This window comes from Homarus americanus, unplaced genomic scaffold (assembly GCF_018991925.1).
Source record: "Homarus americanus isolate GMGI-L3 unplaced genomic scaffold, GMGI_Hamer_2.0 scaffold32583, whole genome shotgun sequence".
In the NCBI taxonomy this organism is placed as follows: Eukaryota; Metazoa; Arthropoda; class Malacostraca; order Decapoda; family Nephropidae; genus Homarus; species Homarus americanus.
The window spans coordinates 25,558,102-25,571,438 of record NW_024713129.1 but is presented as its reverse complement, the minus strand read 5'-3'; the positions used below and the strand labels follow the sequence as shown (position 1 = coordinate 25,571,438).

The 13,337-nt window shown below is 36.5% G+C and overlaps 1 protein-coding gene across 1 annotated transcript in view; it reads left to right on the top strand.

Moving 5' to 3' along the window:
* Nucleotides 1-241: 241 nt before the first annotated feature.
* LOC121870543 (dynein axonemal heavy chain 10-like) overlaps nucleotides 242-13,337 on the top strand; it is a gene marked incomplete in the record, with an annotated part of 128,200 nt that continues 115,104 nt past the window's right edge. The window contains 2 exon segments of the mRNA XM_042372377.1: nucleotides 242-442; nucleotides 722-876.

The window sequence follows — 13,337 nt, the reverse complement described above, 5'->3', positions numbered from 1 at the left end:
TTAATACTGTAAATACCTGTATATTTTAATATTTTGAAATGTCTCTCATATTAGGAAATTTGTCGTATATATTTTGTAACAGGAAAACATTACGAATTATGAGTAATTTCAGATTTGGTGGGTTCGAATTATGAGTAATTTCAGATTTTGGGGGTTCAAATTATGGGGTTTTACTGTACCTGTATGTTTTAATTACAAGTGTATTGTTTATAAAATTGAATTAATTTACTTGGCAGGAGTTGGTGGGTGGCGGGTGCAGCTTCCAGGAGAATTACAGTCAGTTGTGTGGGAGTCAGGCCAACTTTTGCAGGCTGGCATTCGTCCTCCAGAACTAGCAACACACCTCACCCTCCATTATCAGACTCTCCAAACTGCTGCTATGGGCCTTCACCTAACTCTAAAAGACTACCACTCTGTGCTTGACCAACTCAGTCAAGTACAGGTTAGTATTTTAATGGAGGTTTGCTTTTGTAATTGAGGATTGATTGATTCTGCAATTCTGCTTTATGGTTTAACCCAAAATTAAGTGACACATGAATTATTGCCATGAGTCTGCGGATGTATAAGTAGGTTTAAGCCTTGGAATTATAGTTTAGGATTAGTAACACTTTTCCATCACAATTAAGTCTCTCCTTTATATGCTGAAGTGAGCTGATATTTTTTTCAATAAATTAAGATTTCTTTTTGTTTTTTTTACTGTCAACTTTCCTCTTACTTTTAGCGAGAGCTCTTGAGTGCTGAGTTAGCTGGAGCTGATCGCGTGTTGGCTGCTGGACAACGGGTTGTGACGTGGTCCCCAGCAGCATTAACCCACTTCAGTTCCTCCTGCAGGGATGTAATTGAACATGTTCGGGCTCTTTCCAATAAGCTAATCAGGTGACCATTAAGTTTCAGTTTCACAAACTGTATAAAAATTAAGGCTATGAGGATTAATCTCTGTAGAATACTGTGTGTTAGGTCCTTCTGATATTAGGAACTATCGAAAGTTCTAAGATATGCTTTTATGGACACATGATGATGGTAGAACATGAGGTGAGAATAATGTCTACTTACAGTAAAGCATCACTAGTTCATACTCCCAAAGTACTGAGTGAAAGGCTAAGGTAATAACTTTGCAAGATATCATCATCAATATATAACTGCTACAGAGAATCCAGGGACCATGAACCCAAAATCAGGCTGTGCAGGTGTGTTATGTCTTGTCTCTGAAATATTGCTTATTGATATTTGACCTTTTGTTTGTTGAGCGACAGAAATTGGACAGTGAATTCATAATATCATCGAGTTCTATCTGGTGAAGTGAATGTAACTGTTGGTGTAACACTTTTGAGGTTATTTGCAATTGAAAATCAAATTATTGTTTTCATGTGGAGTCCCACACTGTATGGATACAACCATAAAATATAACAGTGCCACATGCCTTGTTATATTCAGAAAATTTAAATAAGGTTTATCCCTGAATGTGATCCACCGTCCATAGGACGACCATGAATCGGCTGCTTTTCCAATTAACCAGTCCGTTCACACATATTTATATTTGGGTTTTAAGTAACGAAACCCAAACGGTAGTTCCTTTGTTTTATTATAAAAGGTTGTATATATAATTCCTGAGTGTATATCAACCGTAAGTCTCATTGTCTAGGAGTGAATGAGAAAGGGACGGCGTTTATGTATGATAAACGTTAGGTCACGTCCTTACGATATGAGTTAGTGTGAGCTACTCAAGCTTAGGGGCATCGCAGTGCGTGCTTACAGAAATGCTGAGCTATGGGTCTCGCCCTCTTGGGTAAGTTGCCCGCTCACGTGTCAATCTCATGTCTTACTCATAGACAGTGGAAAGTTACAGGGTGGTGAATCTGAATATAATATCAGATGTATTGACCCATTTATATAATACGTTCTGTTGATGAGACAGGGGCCTATTACAACCAGAGGAAGCAGTGTGACTATATCTAAGATAGCCCATAGTGACTGCTGAGGAACTTTAAAATAAATAAATGTGTAAGCAGTGCACCCTTGGAGGAAACAGCAGGCATAGGAGTGCCTGGGTCACTATTGGTGCCACAATAAAAAATAACTTTTTTCTCTATTAAGAACTGTGATTGTGTACAAGATCCACCATTCATAGGAAGATCTAGTATGGTGAGCATTTTAAAAGCAGTATATAGTGGAACCCAACAATCAACCAAGGGAAGCTGGTCAAAAAGATATGGAATAAAGTGGAAGGTACTGTATAACATCACCGGATGAGCAAGGGCAATGAGGTTGTCAAGAACAATAAGACAGTTAAGTGAATTTTATATTATACTATATTGCTGTGGGACACAAAGGCTTCATTGATTTTAGTACATGATACTACATGCAATGAGAGGTGTGGTTACAAGTACAGTCACCCCAGTAACGGTGTGATTCTTCTTCAGAATAACGATAAAGATTATGGTGGTCAACTTCATCTACACACTAAACATCATACACTTTAAAGGTCCTATATTGTGATAAATATTTTAAGAGCAAAATGGTAGCACATCACAAGGTAAAATAAATTCCTATAGATGGTACAATCTTGACCCAGAGAAAGCAAGACATTAAAATCTAAATTCATGCATCTGACAATGCTCACCTCACACATCCCGTCACAAACTAACCCTCCACCCCCTCCAGCTTATCACTGGCACTACCTGTGACAGCTGTCAAAGGCTGTGTGTCTCATCACTGGGAAAAGTATGCACGGAAGAAAAAATAAGTGCTTGAGACAAGACAGGCATATATGTAGCAAACTCACTTGCGAGTTTGCTCACTATCACCAATACCTTGTTTGGGCAGGCCGACAAGTTCAATGGTTCGTGGTAACACCCACGATCCAAACACTGGCATCTCATTGACTACATCATTGTCAGATAAAAAGATAGCCTAGGTGTCCTCATCATCCGTGCCAGCCACGCATGGTCTGAGCTACCGCTGGATCCTCCAGCGGTAGCATATGCTTTCAGAGAGCAGCTTGAAAATGGGCTGATAAACAACCTGACAACAAACCACCCAAATCCCAGTACCGAATGGAGTATTCACGACACTGTCATGAGAAAAACCTGCAGAGAAACCCTCGGCCAGATCGAAAAAATACACCAGGACTGGTTTGAAGAAAATGACCCGGAAATCAATATACACGTTGATGATAAACATGCTGCTTTAACCGACTGGCAGAACAACCCTCAGTCTTGGACCAAAGCTGATACCCTCCGCAAGAAGAAAGCGGCGGTCCAGCATGAACTTAGCAGACTAAAGAATGACTGGTTTAAAAATAAAGTATGTGAAACACAAAATCTGGCAGAACAACACAAGAGGTGCAAATTTTTAAATTTCACTAAATCATTTTATGGGCATATAACTTGGACCTCAGCTCCCTTCCGCTCATCCGAAGGTAACTCCCTAATTAAAGACGATGAATGTCTCCTTCAGCGCTGGAAAAAGTACTACAGGTTGTAACTCTCTAGTCCGGCATTCTGTGGTCCGGAACGATTTTAGTTTGTCCAATAGGTAGATAGGCAACTTTTTTTTTTAATACTTATCTGAATTATTATTATTACAGGAGTATTAAATTTTTGCCCCTCAGGCCCCAATGTGGGTCAGTGACCTATGCCCGGGTGGACTAATCCCCGTAAAAAAAAACAACAACAAAGCCACGGGAAATTAAGGTTTGTTTACATCCTGCACTTTGGCTGCTCTCTCTCTCTGCTTGTCTATACAGAGTACAACATTTAACCCTTTTCAATATATATGAGCAGTAAATACCGTATTTTTCGGCTTGGAAGACGCTGCATCATGGAAGACGCACCCTGATTTTGGAAATGAAATTCTAAAAAAAGAAAATTACAGGTTTTAGCCCACCTGGGCACAGGTCACTGACCCACATTGGGGCCTAGGGGGCGAAAATGTAATAATAATAATAATAATAATAATGAAGAAATACAAAAATGAAAAAAAAATATCAAGAGTGAGAAACAATATACCTGTATGTATGTTGTATTGTCAAAGAGAAACCATTGAGACCCTGCAGAAAGTCAGATCATCAACCTGGGACTTGGTCACATAGCAGCAGGGTCTACCATTAGACAATACATTATGCTTCCAATATTTTCCCAGATGGTAGTACCTCCTTGTTTGGTACATTAGCTGCCTAATACCTACACCAGTGTAACCATTGCTTGATATGCAGCCCTTTTGACACAAGTACACACACCTCTTTGAATATCATCACTTAGAACTGCTTATCAGTCGTCATTTTCATCAATTTAAAAAAATCTGTATAAGAAGGTGAAATCTTTAAAACAGCACTCATTTTATACACCTGGTCACCTCCACATCTTAGGGGCTGTAGTGTTTACATTCTCGCTCTTGTTTTTGTCGGTATGACAATGACGGGAAATATTTTCCAACAGTAGAAGGTAAGCAAATGTAAACATGTATATCAACGTCTATATAAAACAAAAAATCTTTATTTAAAAACAAAATAAAAGTAAAAAAACAACTCCTTTTTTGCAAAACCAGTGACTGGTTCTACATAATTATAAAACTAAAGAAAATAAGTCCTCCTTTGTAGCTGTATTAAAATTAATGTAGAAAAATTAATATGGTTGTTTTAAGTAATGTTATTTAATGGTAATATATGGAACAATGGAAGTAGCTAACAATTAAGGGTAAAAAAAAGAGAGAGCACGTATGTAAGTGAGCACATGTGTAAACATATCATCATTACTCTACATAAGAATATGAAAGCAACACTTATTTACTGTTCATATATGTTTTAATTAATGTTTTTGAATTTCGTTTTGATTGAATTACAGTGACCCCTCGTTTAACGAACGCCTCGGTTAACGAAATTTCGGTTAACGAACTGCCTTCCATAAGGATCTTCAATTCGGTTAACGAACAAAAATTCGGTTAACGAATTTCTTACGAACCGACCTCAACATGTTTTCGCTTGCACTGACCGGGCAACCAGCTTTAGTATCAATCCGCCAATACATTAATCGGTTCTAGGGCTTAAATTCCTTACTATTTTAGTAAATATCAAGAAGTTTATACTATTCAATAATTTTAAAAGTTTAATATTAACTTTTTTAGTCATTTTAACAATTATTGAACATAATTGAAGGTAAAGAAACTAGTTTCTGGCGTGCCATCCAGCCTGTTAACACACCAGACAGGCATTAGTCTCTCTCTGTTTTCAGTGGAGGTAACATCTTGCTTGAGACTCTCTTCAACTAAACGCTTTTTTTCTGTGTTTCCAAGCAAATTATTGGTCATTTTGAAATATATTTTACATATTGACAATATATAATGCAGTGCAGTGTTGATTTAAAGAAAATAATCTTGAAATACACCAAGAGAACTAAAATTTTATGGATGAAATGGTGCCATGGGGTGACTTCTCTTCCACCCCAATGCCTTTTCTTCTTCCTTCTCCTCCACCCCCATTCTAATTCCCATCATCATCATCATCATCATCCAGGAGCCTTGTACATACACACCTCAAAGTAAGTGAACTTTTCTACCATTTTTGTTGAATTTAGGAAATTTTCGGTGAGCTGGAACCAATTACCCAAAAACCCATTGAAACAATGGTTTCGGTTAACGAACTTTTCGGTTAACGAACGACCTTCTGGAAAGGATTGAGTTCGTTAACCGAGGGGTCACTGTATTGTTTATGTGTGCAAATTGAACAATACAATTCATTAATAATACGAAGAATATTAAAACACATGACAAGACGTCATTGTTTTTGTTGTTTACAAAACCAGTGATTGATTAGTTCTACATATAAAACTGAAGAAGATAAGACCCTGGTTGTAGCTGTAGTAAAATTAGTATGGTTGTTTTAAGTAATGTTATTTAATGTTAATAAATGGAACAATGGAAGTAGCTAACAATTAAGGGTGAAAAAAAGAGAGATCACGTATGTAAGTGAGCACATGTGTAAACATATCGTCATTAATCTACATAAGAATATGAAAGCAACACTTATTTACTGTTCATATATATTTTAATTAATGTTTCTGAATTAATAAAAAATATCTACCCACCAGTGGTAATAAAGTTGAAAACATTAGGACAGCCAATGTTGTTGTTGTGTGTGTGTTTTTACTTGGATGACGAAGGTGTATTTAAATTTGGAAGATTTTAATTTTGTGGGGTTTTTACAGTCTAAATGGGTATCCAATTATGAGAGCCTACTGTAAATAGGTGTCCAAATATGAGAGCCTACATATAAAGAAACAAACATTCCTGCATTTGAGACCAGCAGACAACCTTTAGCAATTCCTCAATAGATGGCACTGCCGCACCACTGCCATTAGTAAACAAACCACACAGCAGCAAGGCTTTTTTTTTTTCCAATATATCAACAATATTAGTTAAATCAATAGTTTTACAGTACTGTATAGAGAATACTTGTAGTTGTTAAGTACTGTAATCAGGTAACATTTTTTGTTAGGGGCTGATTTCAAAAACCTTTGTTACAACTCATCGACTAGCATCCTGGAAGACGCATGGTAATTTTCGAGGTATATTTTTGTCATAAAAAGTGCGTCTTTTAAGCCGAAAAATACAGTAAGTGTTGCTTTCATATTCTTATGCAGAGTAATGACGATATGTTTTCACATGTGTGCAGTCTCACTTTTTTTACCATTAATGGTTAGCTACTTATATTGTTCCATTTATTAACATTAAATAACATTACAGGTACTTCAAACAACCATATTATTTTTTTTACATTAATTTTACTACAGCTACAATCAGGGTCTTATTTTCTTCAATTTTATATGTAGAACCAATCCGTCACTGGTTTTGTAAGCTTTAACAAAAACAATGCCGGCAGCCGTCTCGTCTTCTCGTGTGTTTTAATATTCCACTTATTATTAATAAATTGTATTGTTAATTATTCACACACAAACATTAATTCAATAAAAACAAATTCAGAAACATTAATTAAATATATATGAACAGTAAATAAGTGTTGCTTTCATATTCTTATGTAAAGTAATGACGATATGTTTTCACGTGTGCGCATGCGCACTTTCATACGCGATCTCTCTTTTTTCTTTACCATTAACGTTAGCTACTTCTATTGTTCCATTTATTATCATTAAATAACATTACCTAAAACACCCATATTAATTTTACTACAGATACAACCAAAGTCTTATTTTCTTCAGTTTTATATGTAGAACCAGTCTATCACTGGTTTTGTAATCAACGAAAACAATGCTGTGTCATTTCCTCGTGTGTTTTAATATTCTATGTATTATTAATGAATTGTATTGCTCATTTTGCACACATAAACATTAATTCAATAAAAAAGACATTCAGTAACAAACAATAATGAATCTTTTGTACATAAGAGAAATGACGCTGTTTACACGATTATGCATGTCGTCTGCATGTTGGCGGGCCGTTCAAACCCGTCGAAATTCAAGTTTCCGCCGTCAAAATTTTTATTATTTTTTTTGTGTGTGTTCCAATAAAATACGTTGAATTAAAAACTCGCGAAATTTGAGAAGCTATTATACGACATTTAACCCTTCAATATGTCTTAAAAGAGACCATGATGCAGAGAAAGTGGTGCTAGTGCTTCCAAGCATAAGCACAAGTCACTATCTATCCAGGAAAAGGGTGAATTTCCATGGTCCGGCACCGGTCAGGTCCCGAGGTTGCCGGACTAGAGAGGTACAATGTGTACCATTCACTGCACAACTTAAACACCGATGGGGATGTCCTGATTACCCAGCATGTTCCTCAGCATCCAGAGATGACCCGTCCCGGTTATCCTCCATCCCTGGATGAGGTAGCTACTGCCATCAAACTGATTAAAAATAACAAAGCCTCAGGGACTGATGAAATCCCAGTTGAGATGTATAATGCAGGAGGACCTCTTCTTATCAGCCATCTCCACTCTCTCCTGGAGAATATATGGGAAAAGGAGGAACCCTCCAAGCTCTTAAAGATGCCTCCATCATCAATATTTATAAGAATAAGGGAGACCAGTCAGACTGTGGCAACTACAGTGAGATATCGTTGCTGTCCATAGCTGGCAAGATTATCGCCTGAGTCCTCCTAAACAGACTTCTTCCTGAGGTGGAAAACTTCTTCCCAGAATCTCGATATGGGTTTACACCATGACAGGGCACCATTGAAATGATTTTTGATGCCCGCCACATACAGCAAAAGTGCCGAGAACAGCGTCGTGACCTGTACATTGCCTTCATCAACCTAACCATGGCTTTCGTCTCGGTCAACAGGAAAGTTCTCTGGTGGACCCTCAGAAATTTTGGTGGCCCACCAAAATTCATTGCCATTATGAGACTACTCCATGATGGCATGAATGGCAGTGTCCTGCACAATGGCACCCAGTCTGAGTTCTTCTCCATCCAAACGGGGGTTAAACAAGGGTGTGTACTAGCACCAACTCTCTTTTCCATTTTCTTGGCTGCCTTCGTTACTCGTGCCAGTGCCAATTTAGCCAGTGGTGGACATCGAGTACTGGATGAAAGTTCTTTTCGACATAAGACGACTCCAGACAGGAACAAAGACGTCGGCTGTTTCCATTACTGAACTTCAGTATGCAGATGACCTCACTCTTGTCGCTCACACTGAAAGCAACCTACAGGAAGTCCTAAACACCAATGCAGATGAATATTCACACTTCAACCTTGAGGTGAATGTACGTAAAACTCAGATTCTCTTTCAGCCTGCCCCTGATTCAGCCACACCACCATCATCCATCCAGCTTAATGGTACTACCTTCTCTAATGTTACCCGCTTTCTGTCCACCACCGCAGACATCAATGAAGAGATTCAACACTGGATCAGATGTGCATCTTAAGCCTTTGGCAAACTCCGTACCCATGTATTTAGCTGTAGGGAGGTGAAATTATCTACAAAGTTGCCCATATATTGAGCAATGGTCTTCCCAACCCTGCTATATGGCAGTGAGATGTGGGTCACATACTTGAGGCACCTCAAGGCACTTGAAATTTTTCACCAATGTAGTCTACATTCCATCCGCCAAGTTCACTGGGAAGACAAGAGAACAAATGCCAGTATTCTCGCTGATACCAACTGCAGGAGCTTGAAGGCAACCGTTCTCCATGAACAACTATATTGGATTGGCCATGCTACCTGCATGGACGACAGTAGACTGCCAAAGCAGCTACTTTACAGTTACCTAACGAATAGTAAACGTAATGCTGGCTAGCAACTGAAAAGGTATAAGAGTAGTCTTAAGGCAAACCTGAAAAAGTGCCAAATCGACCCCCTTGGAGTAACACCACACAATAAGGTATCATTAACTTTCGAGTTCGCCCGATTGCAAACCGAGGCAGACAAGCGCCAATGCCTGAAATATGCTGCCACTCCCCCTCCTGCACTAGATGTAGCCCTCCACATGTGCAACATCTGTGAATAACCCTACTGGTCCTGTATCGGCCTCTTTAGTCACCTCAGAACTCACCAACCTAGGTGACATCCTTAATAACTCATATTATTTTATCATAGCTGGATGATCGTCATACTCGATTTCGAGTGACAGCAAAGTAGTAGTAGTGGTAGTAGTAGTACAGTAAAGCCTCGAATAACGACGTTAATGTGTCCTCCAATATTGCAGTGTAAGATGAATCATCGTATCGCGAACCATTAATTACCATTGAAATAAAGCAGTAATAATGAGATGCATTCCCAAATGTGACCTTTTCATATCTTTTGGGTGGCTTTTTACCCTCTTTTCCCCCCAAGACAATAAAATTAATGAAAATTGCAAACTATATTCTTTAAATAATGTTTCTGAATGCACCGTACACAATATAAATGAATAATAATATGGTCACACAAGAGGAGATGGTGTGTTGGTCACACTATATATATATATATATATATATATATATATATATATATGTATATATATATATATATATATATATGTATATATATAATATATATATATATATATATATATATATATATATATATATATATATATATATATATATATATATATATATATATATATATATATATATATATATATATATATATATATATATATATATACAGTATTACCCCGCTTAACGCGCTTTCACTTAACGCGTTTTCGCATATACGCGGTGCCTTGCCAAAGCTGAACTTTCACTTAACGCGGATTTTTCCACAGCAACGCGGTGAGTGTCCGGCTCGAGAGCTATTTTTAGATTCGCACCACCCCCCACCCGCCACCCTGCCTGACTGCCTGTGACGCCTGTTTTAGCTCATAAAATTCATACAAATTACCCGGCCAGAATATAATTTACATTGCTCGAATTCTTATAATTTGGTGATCATTTTGAATATAAACATCATATATTTTGCATTAGACATACAAATTTTAGATAAAATTTTTTCTCTGAGTAACTATGTTATCTTTTGTGCAAAATATATGACATTTATATTCAAAATATTCCTGGTCTTACAAGGAATCCAGCAATGTCAATTATATTATCCTAACTTTAATCTGAGGTATTATTTAATACAAAATGTTAAAATTTATTTTTTTCACCCACTCTTCTCTTGAAGGGAGGATTGGTGGGAGGTGGGGGGGAGGGTTGGGACTGACCGCGCGGTTGGAAGAGGGGGGAGGCAAGGTGGGGTACTTTGGTTGACAGATAGTGTCCTGAAGAATATTTTTTTTTTTATTAACTGAAGATATTTGTTTTAGCTCATAAAATTCATACAAATTACCCGGCCAGAATATAATTTACATTGCTGGAATTCTTATAATTTGGTGATCATTTTGAATATAAACATCATATATTTTGCATTAAACATACAAATTTTAGATAAAATTTTTTCTCTAGGTAACTATGTTATCTTTTGTGCAAAATATATGACATTTATATTCAAAATATTCCTGGTCTTACAAGGAATCCAGCAATATCAATTGTATTATCCTAACTTTAGTTTGAGGTATTATTTATTAAAATTTAGTGGTTTTCCCCCTAAAATTTCTCAGAGAGGGAAGAGCCGGCAGTGTAGTGTGAGAGGGGGAGGGAGTTGAGTCCATTATTTGAATGGACATTAACTTGGCGACTGTATTTCTCTTAAGTATTAATTGTGTGCATGTACCATCATAAAATTAAGATGTTATTTTTACTACAACATAGTTATGTCTTCAAAAAGTGGAGTTTGGGGGTCGGGCCGGTTTCTATTGGAATTAATCCCATGTGTTCTGTTGTTCACTTAACGCGGATTTCACTTAACACGGGACCCTCTGGGTTCTATTGACCGCGTTAAGTGGGGTACAACTGTATATAATATATATATATATATATATATATATATATATATATATATATATATATATATATATATATATATATATATATATATATATATATATATATATATATATATATATATATATATATATATATATATATATATATATATATATATATATATATATATATATATATATATATATATATATATATATATATATATATATATATATATACCTGTATATAGATGCTGTAGTTCAAAAATATATTTTTAAATTTTTCTCATTCACAATACACTGTACTATACTACTTAGCAATACTGTACTGTGCTATACTAATCCAAGAACTATTGTACTGTAATACCTCTTGGGTGTGACTGTAATACCGCTTGGGTGTTACAATAACCGTGTAGACAAGAAGGTTTTAGATGGCAAAATCTTAAAAAAAGGGCACCATCAATACAAGCAGGTATTCTATTAAGTGTAACAAGGAGAGGTATTCCAATAAGATTATTGTTTATAAAATGTAACAACAATTGCTGGACACCATATACTACTGTCATAGTCTTCAAAAATACATACATATAGGGGAGGATACCATACTTTTACCCAGATTTTAAATGATATCCAATTTAATATACTTAAAGTTCAAAAAAATCTCTATTATGGTACACAATTATCATTATCTTATAGAACTGCTGCAGCTTGAAGAAGTTATTACGTACAGTACTATCTTTACTCAAAAACTTTCCATTTATAATATTCACTGTATTACCCGGTACTGTACTAAGTACTGTACTATAAAACACTATATGCTAATACAGTACAGTACTGATGATTAATAAATGTACCACAAGTTTCTCTAGGTTAATTATTTTATACTTCTTTAATATGAGATTACCAAAGTATATGCTACCTTTAAAAAATAATTAAATACTCTGAATACTTAAAAAAAGAATTATACAGTACAGTACAAAACTTTATAATGTATTACGAACAGCAGATGGAAAAAAAATATCCCTGCTATAGTCAACTCAAATACAAGAAATATACACAAAACGAAGTACAGTACAGTACATTAGTAGTGTATTGTATACAGTATATAAAATGAATATATATATACGTATACAGATAGACCTCTGGGAGTAATATAAAATATATATTATATGGTGTCCAACAGTGTTGACATAGCAACGAAAAGAAGAAAGCGTGCGGACGGACCACAGGTGAGCGGCACATAGGGCGCGAAGAGCCCTGGTGGGAGGCCGGGAAGCACGCTGAGAGCACCGCCCATAGCTCCACCCTCACTGCCTAAGCTGGGGGCAGGTGGGGGGGGGCTCTCTGAAGAGTGAGGGCCCTCCAGGGCTGAATCAGGTGGGTTCAACATCAGTTGCTCAGATAGGGGTAGAGTGTGCAGGGAGGAGCCAGATGAGACGTAAGTGTAGGCACCTGAAGGTGGGGGTGACCCCGGTGATGTGGAAGCTGACCTCTCCACCCTGGCGACACCTATGCTGCTACCACCTTCAGCGAGCTCCTTGAGACAAAGCCAATCACCATCCACAGAAACCCGGAAGTTGCACAGGTAGATGGTGTCCTCAGCCCCGGCCATCTCAATTAGCACCATCTTATGTGCCCACCATCAGTTATTGCCACACACAATAATAAACATCAACCACAATTAATTGCATGCTGGTAACACTCTTGTTCTCACATAATATAAGTATACCTGCACGACCAAGGAATGAGAATAAGTAAGATTAGCACATAAACAGTATTATGTGATAGCATGGACATACTGTATATATATATATATATATATATATATATATATATATATATATATATATATATATATATATATATATATATATATATATATATATATATATATATATATATATATATATATATATATACACACACACACACACACAGTATACAGGCAATCCCCGTTTTACAAAGATCCATTTTATGAAAATCCAGAGTTACAAAATTTGTTTGTTCCATGTGTCGATTTATTCATGAAAATTCTGAA